Source organism: Vulpes lagopus, chromosome 10, assembly GCF_018345385.1.
Source record: "Vulpes lagopus strain Blue_001 chromosome 10, ASM1834538v1, whole genome shotgun sequence".
Classification (NCBI taxonomy): domain Eukaryota; kingdom Metazoa; phylum Chordata; class Mammalia; order Carnivora; family Canidae; genus Vulpes; species Vulpes lagopus.
The window spans coordinates 2,322,122-2,334,761 of record NC_054833.1 but is presented as its reverse complement, the minus strand read 5'-3'; the positions used below and the strand labels follow the sequence as shown (position 1 = coordinate 2,334,761).

The 12,640-nt window shown below is 39.3% G+C and overlaps 1 protein-coding gene across 2 annotated transcripts in view; it reads right to left on the bottom strand.

Moving 5' to 3' along the window:
* Positions 1–4,728: 4,728 nt before the first annotated feature.
* The window catches only part of SLC17A1 (solute carrier family 17 member 1), a 75,338-nt gene continuing 67,426 nt past the window's right edge, over positions 4,729–12,640 (bottom strand). Inside the window, exons 13-14 of one of the 2 annotated variants that reach the window (XR_005990134.1) lie at positions 12,269–12,375; positions 4,729–6,160 (exon numbers count right to left, since the gene is read on the bottom strand). The gene's annotated coding sequence lies outside the window, so the exon portion shown is untranslated. Of the gene's footprint in view, positions 6,161–12,101; positions 12,376–12,640 lie in introns of those variants that run through there. The other variant, XM_041770079.1, reaches the window with a different exon arrangement.

The window sequence follows — 12,640 nt, the reverse complement described above, 5'->3', positions numbered from 1 at the left end:
ACAAGGACCAAGCTCTCCTGTATCAACATGGGAGCATTTATAGGTTTTTATCCTTAGAGCTCCTCCTTTGTTTGAGAAACTGTTTCTCCCATATCCATTCCAGTTAACAAATCCTTAGAGTCTTTCTAGAAACAGTGCCATTGCACAAGATTGCTTCAGAAGAGCTGAAAGACATTCCTGGAAATAAATTCACATGTTTGACTAAAAGACAGAGGGGAGTACTCATGAGCATATTTTGCAATCCTAAAAATAAGTAGAATTAATTGTAATCAACCTGGTGAATTCGAGTGTTTATCACATCTGTAAATAATAAATTCATCCAGAAGATGCATCAGATCTTATCAAAGGAACTGTGTGATTCAGAGCCATTATAAACAAAGAAGACATAGTTAATCACAGCTTGTATTTTGCAAACTTAGATCTTTTGAGAACACTTTAGTTTCTGACGATGTTTAAGTAGTTTATCTGCAGCTGGAGGCCTCGAGGACTGCCTCACATGGTTCTGGTTCTGCCCCAGAACACAAAGATGATTCAATACTGGTACATCCATAAAAGTGATTGACCAAATTAGTAAGTCAATATATAGTGCTACAGCACTATATTCATAACAATGGTTACTAAAAATACATCTGAAAATGCTCACTATAGGTACTTTAAACACTCTTAATAAACTGAGGATAATGGGATAAATATTAAAAATTATTACTGAATGGATTAAAAAAGTCTAACATCATATGTTCGATAGCGAAATAATAGTTTTATTGTCATTAATGGCAAGAACCTGTGAAAAACAATTCTTGTCACCACCTTATGTCTTTGTTGTGGAATATTAGACAAAATGATTAAGTATGGCATTTAACCATGGCCATCGCTAAGACAATCATACTCTCCCATGATTTAACTGTATACCTAGTGTGGTAGTCAGCTTCTAAGATGGCAACGCTCCTTTGGCAATCAGGTTATAATAGATAATGCAGCTTCTTTTAGTCAGAAAGCATCAGAACATAGCAAATGTCTGATTCTCAGCAGCACTGCCGATATAAAGAGATACTTTTATTTATCACAACTTTTATTTTATATATTCACAGTACTCTAAAAACAATCCTTGATTTGAATGACAAAGGCATCCTAAAGTAGTCCACTGAGAATTATCACCGACAGAGGAACTCCTGATGCCCATGGCTGCAGAGGATGAGAGTAGGAAGTGACCTACCTTGGCACCTCTGGCAGGTAGGGAGAACAGCCCACCCAATGGGGTCTTGAACAGCACTGGCCATGTTTTTTGGTTAGGGCATTTGTGGAGCTATCCTAGGGTAAGAGAGCAAAATACAGTTGTTTTTGGCATCATGATAACAACACAGTGTTTGAGAAAGAAAAATAAATATGTAGCCAATAGTGGCTGGGTGGGGAAACCTTATTTTAGGGCTTTTCTTTCAATGATGTAAGGACCTGGGCTTACATGGTGATGGGATTAGCAAGCAATGGAAGGAAGCATGTAAACTTTTAGTCTTAGCTCAATTGCCTCATGGCAGAGTACCCCACAAGGTGGTACAGGGAAGCCTGTTGCTGGGAATTAGACAGTTGCTATGTTCCGATGCTTTCTGACTAAAAGAAACTGTATTATCTATTACAACCTGATCACCAAAGGAGCATCACTGTCTTAGAAGCTGATTACCACACTAGGTGAGGTGGTACATGACCAGTACTGCCTTACCTCCCAGACTGTATCATTTCTCCAAGTATATTCTAGTCAGGAGTAACCTTTCAAGGAATTTAGTATATATTAACATGGGGAAATATATAATAGGGGAATTATAATGCCTAACCATAATACTTCCTTTCGATTCATCACCAATAGTATTTAGAACCTAGAGCTGGTCCTTATTCCCATTTTATTCATTATTATTCACCATAAAAATTAATTTTGCTCTGGCCTATGGCTCTTGAGACAGCAGTCAAGAGAATTATAGGACTGTTTTGTTCTGGGTAAATATTAGAACGTAACGTTATCTTGTAATTTTGATATATTGGTCATCAAGTCTGAGAGAGAATCTTATATTTAAATGGTCTCAGATTTATGTAAATAAAATGTACTTTCTTCCTATTGGAAAAAAAAGTAAAAGATTAGTGATTTGAAGAGAAGCTAAAGCAGAGAAAAAGCAAAACCCTACAAGTGGTGAGGAGGTATAATCAAATCACAGGTGACTAGTGTGATTACAGTTTACTACACTTGGTCCTACGGCTACAGTGAATATAAAATCACATAATATATGCCAAATTTCTGATATTTTTCCTTAATGAGATTTTATTTTTTGCTCTTTCAAAAAGAATCAATTTCATTAAAAATTTAAAATTTTTACTTAAAATACAGTTACATGACAATAGTTTCTCTGACATAATCTCATTTGAGAGGGCAGTGACTAGGGAGCAGAGTGGTCGGGGCAAGAGTGATATCTAAGACCAGCAGGTACAAAACTTCTCAATTCTTTCAGAACTAACATTTGAGAAACCTCCATACTGTTTTCCAGAGTGGCTGCACCAGTCGCATTTCCACCAACAGTGTCAGAGTTAAAAACAGAACTACCCCACCATCCAGAAATTGCACTACTAGGTATTTACCCAAAGAATGTAAAATACTAATTTGAAGAGATACATGCCCTCTGAGGCCCATAGCAACATTATTGACAATAGCCAAATTATGTAAAGAGCCCAAATGTCCATTGACTGATGAATGGATAAAGAAGATGTGATAGATATAGATAATGGAATATTACTCAGCCATCAAAAAGAATGAAATCTTTCCGTTGGCAACAACATGTATGGAAGCTAGAGAGTATAATGCTAAGCAAAATAAGTTAGTCAGAGAAAGACAAATACCATGTGATTTCACTCACATGTGGAGTTTTAGAAACAAAACAAATGAGCACAGAAAAAAAAAAAGAGAGGGCAAATGAAGAAACAGACTCTTAACTCTAGAGAACAAACTAATGGTTACCAGTGGGGAAGTGGGAGGGGGATGGGTGAGATAGGTGATGGGGATAAAGGAGTAAGTGCACCAGTTGTTATATGTAAGTGTTTAATCACTATATTGCACGTAGGTTAACTAACTGGAATTTCAATAAAAACTTGAAAAAAGTTTCTATATTTGGTAGAAGGATATTCATAAATTTTGGAGTTGTTTTACTTTAACATTGTTTCTAAAAGTGTTTGCTCATTGTTTTTCACATGAATGCTACAGTCCCTCAGAATACCCTACTTATCTTCACAAGTCATTTTATATCTTGAGTTGCACACAAATAAATCACTTATTTCATTGCCTTCCAAAACAATGTCATGAAGTCTGCTGTTCAATGAAGGGGGGGCTATATTTTTGGATATGACTTTAATATTGACTTGATAAATTAGTCTATTTTTTCCAGAAAACAAATTGGATATATATGTATAATGTATGAAATTTACATGGAGATTTCAAGTAGTAAACCAAAAAATTATATTTAACCTAAAAATTCATGATCTAATATCTCCTTCCCAGTCCTCTCATTCACTTTTTATATGTTATTTTATTAACTATTTATTGTTAAATTTTAAAAACATAAATTAAAAAACCATAGATTTTAACAGGGCTTTTGCTTTCAAATCAAATGTAACATTTGTAAAAAAAAAAAAAAAAAAAAAACCAAAAAACCAAGACCCAAAAAGTGTTATTATTATTATTATTTTTTTAATTTTTATTTATTTATGATAGTCACAGAGAGAGAGAGAGAAAGGCAGAGGGAGAAGCAGGCTCCATGCACCGGGAGCCTGATGTGGGATTCGATCCCGGGTCTCCAGGATCGCGCCCTGGGCCAAAGGCAGGCGCCAAACCGCTGCGCCACCCAGGGATCCCCAAAAAGTGTTAAATTCAAAATTTGCTCAAAGGGCATCTGTGCCTAGTTATTACTTATTTCACTGAAAAAAGCACTTAGTAAAATAAGACTAGTAGTATTCATAACATATGGGCCAAATATATCTCAACCTGAAGTCCAATATGATGTTTGATGACAAAATATCATACTGTTTCCAGGAGAGATGGGCTGCAACACTAAATCTTTATATCACCATCACTATTTGATGACATTTTGTGATTTATTTAGAAATATTAATCAAGGAATTCTCCAGGTAGTTTACTTATTGCACGGTATATAAACATCTAAAAACAAAACAAAACAAAAATGACCATTTTAGCAAAGCAGTCAAAGACATTTCTATGAGAAAACAAACACAAAATACTCTTTTTTTAACTATGAGGCTATGAGGTAAAACAATGGAATCCACATACCCAACAAATTATCACATTTACCCAAAAGCTATGGAGATTTGGGGCACATATAACAAAAATGTGTAGTAATGGGAAGAAAAGTCTACAGCTTCTTAAGAAGATTAACCTAAGATTAGAAGAAATGACATCATTTGATAGCTAAGAATGATCACTTATGAAAGTCACTTGTTCTTTGAAATAAGTGTTCTCTCTCCCTTTCTGTGTGTATGTGTATGTATTTCTGTGTGTATGTATCTCTGTGTGTGTGTGTGTGTGTGTGTGTGTGTGTTAGCTGTGGGGGTTTTTCCCTTCACAAAAAAGATAGAAAAATTATGGAAAATATGAAAAGAAAATGGAATCATAGATGAATTACACAAAAACATATTTCATTTTTATTTATGTAGAAAACATAATAGTACAGTCAACTTAGTGAGGAACATGCTCAAAATTGGTCGATACTGATCAATGTATTTCCTGCCTTAAAGATTAGATATCCACTCTGGGACTCTGGGATAACAGGAAATAATGAGCAAACTATGATCCAAATGATTCAATATTCAATAATACAAAAAAAGGCAAGTCTACAGCTGTATCAGTCCATCCAGTCAGGAGAGAGAAACCACAAAGTGAACTGAATGAGCAAAGTTTAATATGAAGAATTATTAACTCAACAGCCTGGAGAAAGGAGAAGATGGCTAGTGATAAAGAAGAGAACTCTAAGTCACAGAGCTTCGAGGAGCAGAGGAAACGGCCCACTGCCACCCCTCAGGCTGAAAGGAAGTACTAGGGATGGAGATCCAGACCTTACCAGTGATGGGGCACGTGGAGCTCAGTGGACTGCAGAGAAGCTTCTGGAGCGTTGTACCTGCAGGACTGGCTGGAAATCCAGGCTCTGGGGTGTGAGGGAATGCTCCTCACTGGGAAGGGTCTGCTGGTGGCCTGCAGGCAGCTGTGCCCTGAGGGAGCCAGTTCAGAAGACAGGCAGCTACAGAGGTTCCATACCTTTCTGGAGAAGCCCAAGGTGGTCCTGGAGCTTGGGGAGCGGGCGTGGGCAGCCACATGCAGCAAGCAAATGCTTCTCCTCCATAATGTCTCTCCAGTGTCCTTGTCTGATGCGGCTTCTGTGCCAGCTGACAAAGGTCTAACATTTAAGAAGGGCCAAGTCCATTCCCCAGAGCAGGCCAATGGTAACTGCAGCTGAAAGCAATAGAATCAATGACTGGTAGGGCTGGCTGGCCTCTCTGAGGAAAAATGTGAAGCTTCAGAGAGTTCCTGACAGCATCCCCAGGGGTCCCTATCTCCAATTCTTGCCACTGTGGCTCAGAAGGACCTGAGGAGGTGAGACAGGCAGTTCTACCCCAAGGCTTCTTTGTTGTTATTGTCCTGTCATCTTCCTGAGGTTGCACAGAGCTGAATATTAATTCAGTAGCTCAACGAAGCCACAGGGAAATAGGCTTTTTCTATTTTTCTATTCTACTTCTGTGTAGAATACATGATGGTTCACAGATACTTAGTGGCCTTCCTTGGAGGAACGATTGTACTTCTCTGCCATATGCTGTCCACCTGGATCATGTGACTTGCCTTGATCAATGTAATTTGAGCAGAAATAACATGTTTAATTTCCAGCTGTACATTTTTCCACGTACTCTCTTTCCTCTGCCACCAGACTGGCAATATTTCAGATGGAGGCTGCCCATCAGCCTGGCCTCAGCATGAAGATAATGTGGAACAGAGATGCAGCCGGTCTGTGTTACATATGTAACATGGAGAATGAAATAAGACATCATGGACGAAGGTTCCACTTGTTAGCACAGCATAACTGCACCTCTCCTAACCAACACGGAATTTAGTGCAGAGCGTAGCCTAGGATGATTGAAAACGAAAACACGCATAACCAGTTTTTGGCATTGGCTTCAGGGATGGGATGGGGAAAAAGAAACTGTTATTAAGGTTTAATAGGACAGTTGTCCCTAATTTGCACTCGTGAAACATTTAGAAATTTTCTCTTATGATAATTTACAGGCAATTTCCCTATCAAGCCTATTATTTCTGGTGAAGTTTTTGGCAAAACAAATGCAAACCATGTGATTTGCTCCTGACTACGTTTGACAGAATTACAAAGAGGACAATCTGAAAAGCCATCAGCCAGTTTGCAAATGGGAATGAAAGAAACTGAGGGAGAAACTAAAAATTCTCAACTGCAACACTGAAAAGGTAAAATAGAGAAATGATTTAGGTAAGAAAGTCCTTTTTAAGCTTGGCCTTCTGCAACTACCAAATCAAGGTGTGACCATTTCAAAAAAATCCCTCAGTGGACCAAGAAAATGTCCTGTAAATAACTTTAGTTGGCAAAATGGCCCAAGAAAACGAAACTAAGGTGATGGCTTTCCTATTGAAGTGTAATAGGCTCAAAGTATCCAAAATTGGGAGGTAGGAGGAGAAGAGCGGGTTAAAAGAAGGGGGGGAGGGAAGGAGAGATTACATTGAGAATCACATGTCAAGAGGAGTTATGGGTATGGCTGTTGGCATGTGTAACTGATAAGTTTTGGAATATAGGTGAGGTTTGGGGGGATGAAGACTGGGGCCAACAAGCAAGGAAGAATTCTTGAGACATCTTTAGTGCACAATGGTGGTTTTATGAAAGCACAGGGACAGGACCTGCAGGCAGGAAAAGCTGCTGCCCCAAGTTTGTGAGGGGTGGCTGATTATATACCTTGGAGTTGGGGGAGGAAGAGAGGCTTTCTTTATTTTATTTTATTTTTGTTTAAGTTCGATTTGTCAACATACAGTATAACACCCAGTGCTCATCCCATCAAGTGCCCTCCTCGGTGCCCATAACTCAGTTACCCCAACACCCCCCACCCTCACCCCCACCTCCCCTTCCACAGCCCTTTGTTTGTTTCCCAGAGTTAGGAGTCTCTCATGGTTTGTCTCCCTCTCTAATTTTTCCCACTCAGTTCCCCTCCGAAAAGAGAGGTTTTCAAGAGGCTCTTTTGTATGCTTAAGAGGACCTATAAGATACTGGGGTCCTTGTCATTGTCAAGTTAAGGTTGTTTTTCCCTCTAGTAAAGCATTAACAGTTGGGAGTTTCCTTTTGGAAGTTAGGTTATTGATAAGAATGCTTTTTTCCTTGTAAAGTCACTAAAACATTTTGTAAACTGAGGGAGACTCATGTCTATAGGACTATAAACTCTATAAATTAACAATTTGTTCTTCCTTTCCCTTAGCTTTAGGGCAGCCAGGAGTGCCTGAGGAATTTCACACACATCCCACCTAGGTGGGGTGGGTCGTTTATGGGGTGTAAGCTTCTGCTTTGTCCTCATCTAGCCTTCTGTTCCCTCATCAGAACCAAATATACAAGAAAGCTGATTAACATTCTGAGTGATAGAATATCAAAGAGCTACCAACCTGGATAAAAAAGGCTTTAAAGTGGCTGTGAGTGATCATAGGTTAAAGTGTCACTTGGGGACCACTCATTTTTTTATTGTCAGAGGTGGGCCAAGAAATCTGCTCAGTCTATAAGGACTCTTCAAATATGGCCAAAGAGGATGCAGAAAAGGATGAATCAACCAGAGGGTAAAGCCAAGAGCCATGAAGAAAGATGTTCTGGGGGTACTGCTGTATCTCCCAGGTACAGAAGGATCATTAGAGACTATGTGCCATCTCTTGAAATAGCTACCTACATGATTTCAAATTTCTTTGAACTAGCTACTATTGTGTGTTCACTCTGTTTGCAGTTGTCTTACCCATGTTCTAGCTTACACAGTGGGTAGGTGTAGAGCAGAAGACATCTTGTTAATCTATGGGTTTCTGGAACAAGAAGCCACATTCTGATGGATGAGATAATATCAGAAGAATCTTGAACATCGGGGCAGCCCGCGTGGCTCAGCAGTTTAGCGCCGCCTTTGGCCCAGGTTGTGGTCCTGGGGACCCGGAATCAAGTCTCACATCGGGCACCCTGCGTAGAGCCTGCTTCTCCCTCTGCCTGTGTCTCTGCCTCTCTCTCTGTGTGTCTCTCATGAATAAATAAATGAAATTAAAAAAAAAAAAAGAATCTTGAGCATCAGGCCTGGCTGTCTGGTTAAATGAGACTTTTGAGTAGGCTGTCTTAGGAAGGAAGAAAGTATATTTTGTGTGCAGAAAGGAGAGTTCACTGAACACAGTTTAACAGAAGCCTGGACTGTGATAGGCTGTATTAGTTTTCAAAAATATTCCCTGGCCTTCCTTTGGAAAGGATTATATTTCTCTACCTTGGTTCTCCTGGGGTTGGCCACATGACTTGCTTTGTCCCATGAAATGTGAGTAGAACTGACATCCAGGCAAAACCTGTAAAACTTTTTTTAAGCCAGCACCCAGTTCACCATGATTTACTTTTAGTTCTGCCAGAGACCAGCCATGTTCCAGATAAAACCTCGTTCATAAAACTGAGTCCTAGAGTCAGGAAAACATGGTGCACAGCTACAGCCAGCATACAGTGGACATGAATCACCAACATCACATAAATTTTGTTGTTATAAGTAACTGAGATTTTGGGGCCATTTCTTACCTCATCCCAATCCTGACTGATAAAATCTATCAGTTTATTGGCTTTATCCTATTCTTGCTATCTTATGGTCTTCCCACAGTGCTACACTTTCAGACCTTACACCTACCGTCAAGACAGAGAAAAAGGAAAAAAAGACAAGGCATAGGCCTACTTTTTTTAATTGGTCAACAGCCAGAAATGTGTAATTCCAAGGAAAGCACAAAAATGAGGTTTTTGTTTTTATAGCCATTAATGGTAGAGAAATCTAGGACATAGAAATTTAGAAACTTTACCTATGGTTTGTAATTTTTATAGTTTATTACAAGTAAAATAACTTAAGTAAAATTCTTTGCTCAAATCTGGTCTTCTTCTCTAACCTGTCTGCTACTATTCACTTTTCAGTGTTCTCAACTAACTGTTCCATGCATCCATCCTGCCCAGGTTACAGATGTGCATTCATGTTTTTTGAACCTATTTCTTTAGATTTGTGTTTGGAGTTGCATCCTTCAACCTTTTTTTCCCTCTTAATAATCTTCTGGGATTACTATCCAAACATCATATTAGAGGTTTCTTGGAAAAAATATTTTCAAGTGTTTTACTTTTTATTTTTATTTATTTATTTTTAAGATTTTAATTTATTTATTCATGAGAGACACAGAGAGAGAGAGAGGCAGAGACACAGACAGAAGGAGGAGAAGCAGGCCCCATGCAGGGAACTCAACTTGATCCTGGGACTCCAGGGCCAAAGGCAGGAGCTAAACTGCTGAGCCACCTGGGCTGCCCCATGTTTTACTTTTTAAATAACATCATGAAACATTTGAAATCAACTTGGGGATTTGGGCATTTTGGTAGAACTGTAAGTGTAAAGGCCCCAAGGCAGGAACGGCTTTCAGGGGGAGGCAAAGGGAGAGTGGATGGAGTAGAGTCAGCAGGGAGCAGGGCCAAGTTGTAAAGTCTGGAAGCACCTTAAAGAGATGAAATTTGGTCCATTTTGTCCATTTTGTCCTAATTTCACTGAGAAGGCTTTGGAAGACTTTAAACCAGTAAGTAGTGGATTTACATATTTATGTAAATTATAATATATATATTTACATTTTCAACATTCTACTGTGGGGAGATGAGCTGAAAGAGAGAGGACAAACAGTGGAGCCGGTAAGAGTCTACTTTATTTACCCCAGGGGCAGGTGATTGCATTAGGAATGGAGGAAATGAAAAGCAATGGGACTTGGGAAAAGGTCTGAAGGCAGAGCTGATAGAACATGCTGGTGGATTCAACACTCACTAAGGGAAAGACTAATTAGCAGACTAATTAATGAAGACTCCAAGGTTTGGGGCAATATTAATTGGTGAAATGGTGATGCCATCAGCCAAGATGGGGAGCCTGGGACAAGGGTAGTAATGGAGGGGGTTTAGGAGTCCTTCATGTGAAGACTGAGATGCTTCCTGGATACTCAAGGAGAGATGAGGGTGGCTGAAAGGCTGAAGAGCTGAAGTTCTGGCTCAGGAAGAAGTCAGAGGAAGAGCAGGTAAAGAAAAGAGACTGTAGGCTCACCTTGGGAGTGAGTCTGAATAAGGAAGAAATTCAAGGTCACAGTCCTGGGCATACCAATATGAGAAGTTACAGAAAACATGAGAACCTGCTAAAGGGATTCAGAAGGAGGACCCAATAAGGCATGAGGGAAATCAGGCCTGAATCATGGGTGACTATCAAGTGAAACAATCCAGGGAAGGAATGAGTGACAGAAAGCTGTCAGCCTTACCAGATAAAGCCTTGGAACTGGCCACCGGATTTACCAGAATGGGAGTCATTGATGGCTTTGCCAAGGGCCTTCTTGTCTCAAGTAGGCTCAAGAAAGAACTGGAGCCAAGGGGATGGAACACAAGTATATGTGAGTCTTCTGAAATGTTCTGTTATGGAAGGGAGCAGAATCACAGGCTGTGAATTTTCCCAGAAAGCTCAATGGTCTTTGTGCCAATAGCTATCATCAGAAAACCACAAAAGTCATTTGAGTCAACCAAAATGGATATTAAGTCTTTGCCCTGTGAAGAACCTACTTCTACTAAAGGTCCTGGTGGAGACAGGACTCAAAGGGGACACGACATACCCTATCCTAATGAGGAGCATAGTGAACAACATTGCAAACAGGGGATATGGGGTATCCGGATCCTACAAGCAGGAACACTGATTCTGGTGGGGAGATTAGGCAAGATGAAAGTGACCTCAGTTGGCCATGGAACCTGAGGAAGGTCTAATGAGCTTGGTCTACCAGTCAATTAATAAAAGTTACAAATTAAACCACTCACCCAAAACAATCTTCCCATTAAGTAACATAAAGGCTAAAGGTTTTGAGGTAATCATTTACCTCCTGGAGCAATACAGGGCAATGCAGAAAATTCTGAAAAGCTTAAGGAAATCTACTGGAAAGGAATAAAGACCTCGCACTCTAACTCCCTGAGATTAGCTTTCAATCTTTCCCCTTAATATTCTGCTTTTGAGATGATGGAAATTGGTCTTTCTCTCATTTGCTCTCTTGGGATGGAGGTTGTGGGGTAGGGAAAAGAATTCTTTCCTAAGATAATTCTGAAAAGTAAAGGAGGATATCACCTTATTCTAAAAGAAACAAAAGCCCAGAACTCCAGAGAATAAAACTTCGGGGAATAAATTCATCCAAAAGAACAGTTTCAGAGCCAGAGTCCAAATTATCTGAAGCATGTGGAGGTGAACCAGCAATTTTAAACTATGCTTTTAAGGGTTAACATCACCCAAATATTGGGACCAGACTAGATACCTTTAGCTTAAGATTCTTTATTGGGCTTATTTTTGTGGGATGTAATAATAATAATAATAATAATAATAATAATAAAGCACTGACCACATCTGTGGTGAGACAATGAATACAAAAGCTGAATTCTGGGGCAAAGGAAGATTTTTATCAGGACTAAAAGATCAAATTAACCAAAACAGATAAGACCTCTCCAGTGAATTTATGCATGGGGAAAAGCAAAACAAAATGCAATCCTGTGACTTTGGGAAGTAGTTACTGGGTGAAGAATTTGGGGCAAAGGATTTTGATTTTGGAGTTATGAATATGAGCCACCAGCTGCTTCCTATATGGAGGAAATGTTCAGTGCTGAGACCAGATATAAAAACATGGGAGCTACTAATAGCTCAGCAAGGGTATCTTATAGAAGAGTCTCACTCCAGGGTGAACTAGTGAAGAGCAGAAGAGCAAGACAAGGGTTAATGCAAAGGGAATAAACACAGAATCAGTCTTGACCAGGGAGTAGGACAGTAAATTGATAGAATGACTCATTCAATATCCTTGCAGGTTTGTTCCTCATTTACTTAGTCTGTAAGTAAATAGATAAAAATGAGGACTTTCAAATTTATATTTCTGCCTGAGCCCCCTTGTCTCAAGCTACAGATTCATAGACACAATGCTTACCGACCATCTTCCCTTCTAGGTCTAACAGTCATCTCAACACCAACTGCAGAATGAAACTCCCAGTTTTCTTCTGGAAACTTGCTTTCCTCCCACTTGCTTTCCCATCTCTGTGGAGTATAACACCATTTAGTCATTTGTACAAGCCATAAATCTAGAAGTCTCCAATAATCTCTCCCATTCTCTCATCCCCTACCCACCTCATTAGCAATTCTTATTGGCTTTCACTCCAAAACAGATCCTCAGTCTGGTCTGCATTCCCTTCTATATATTTGACCAGCATTACCAGATTAATGTATCTTAATTTTAATTCTTTTTTTTTAAATTTTTATTTTTTTATGATAGTCACAGAGAGAGAGAGAGAGAGAGAGAGAG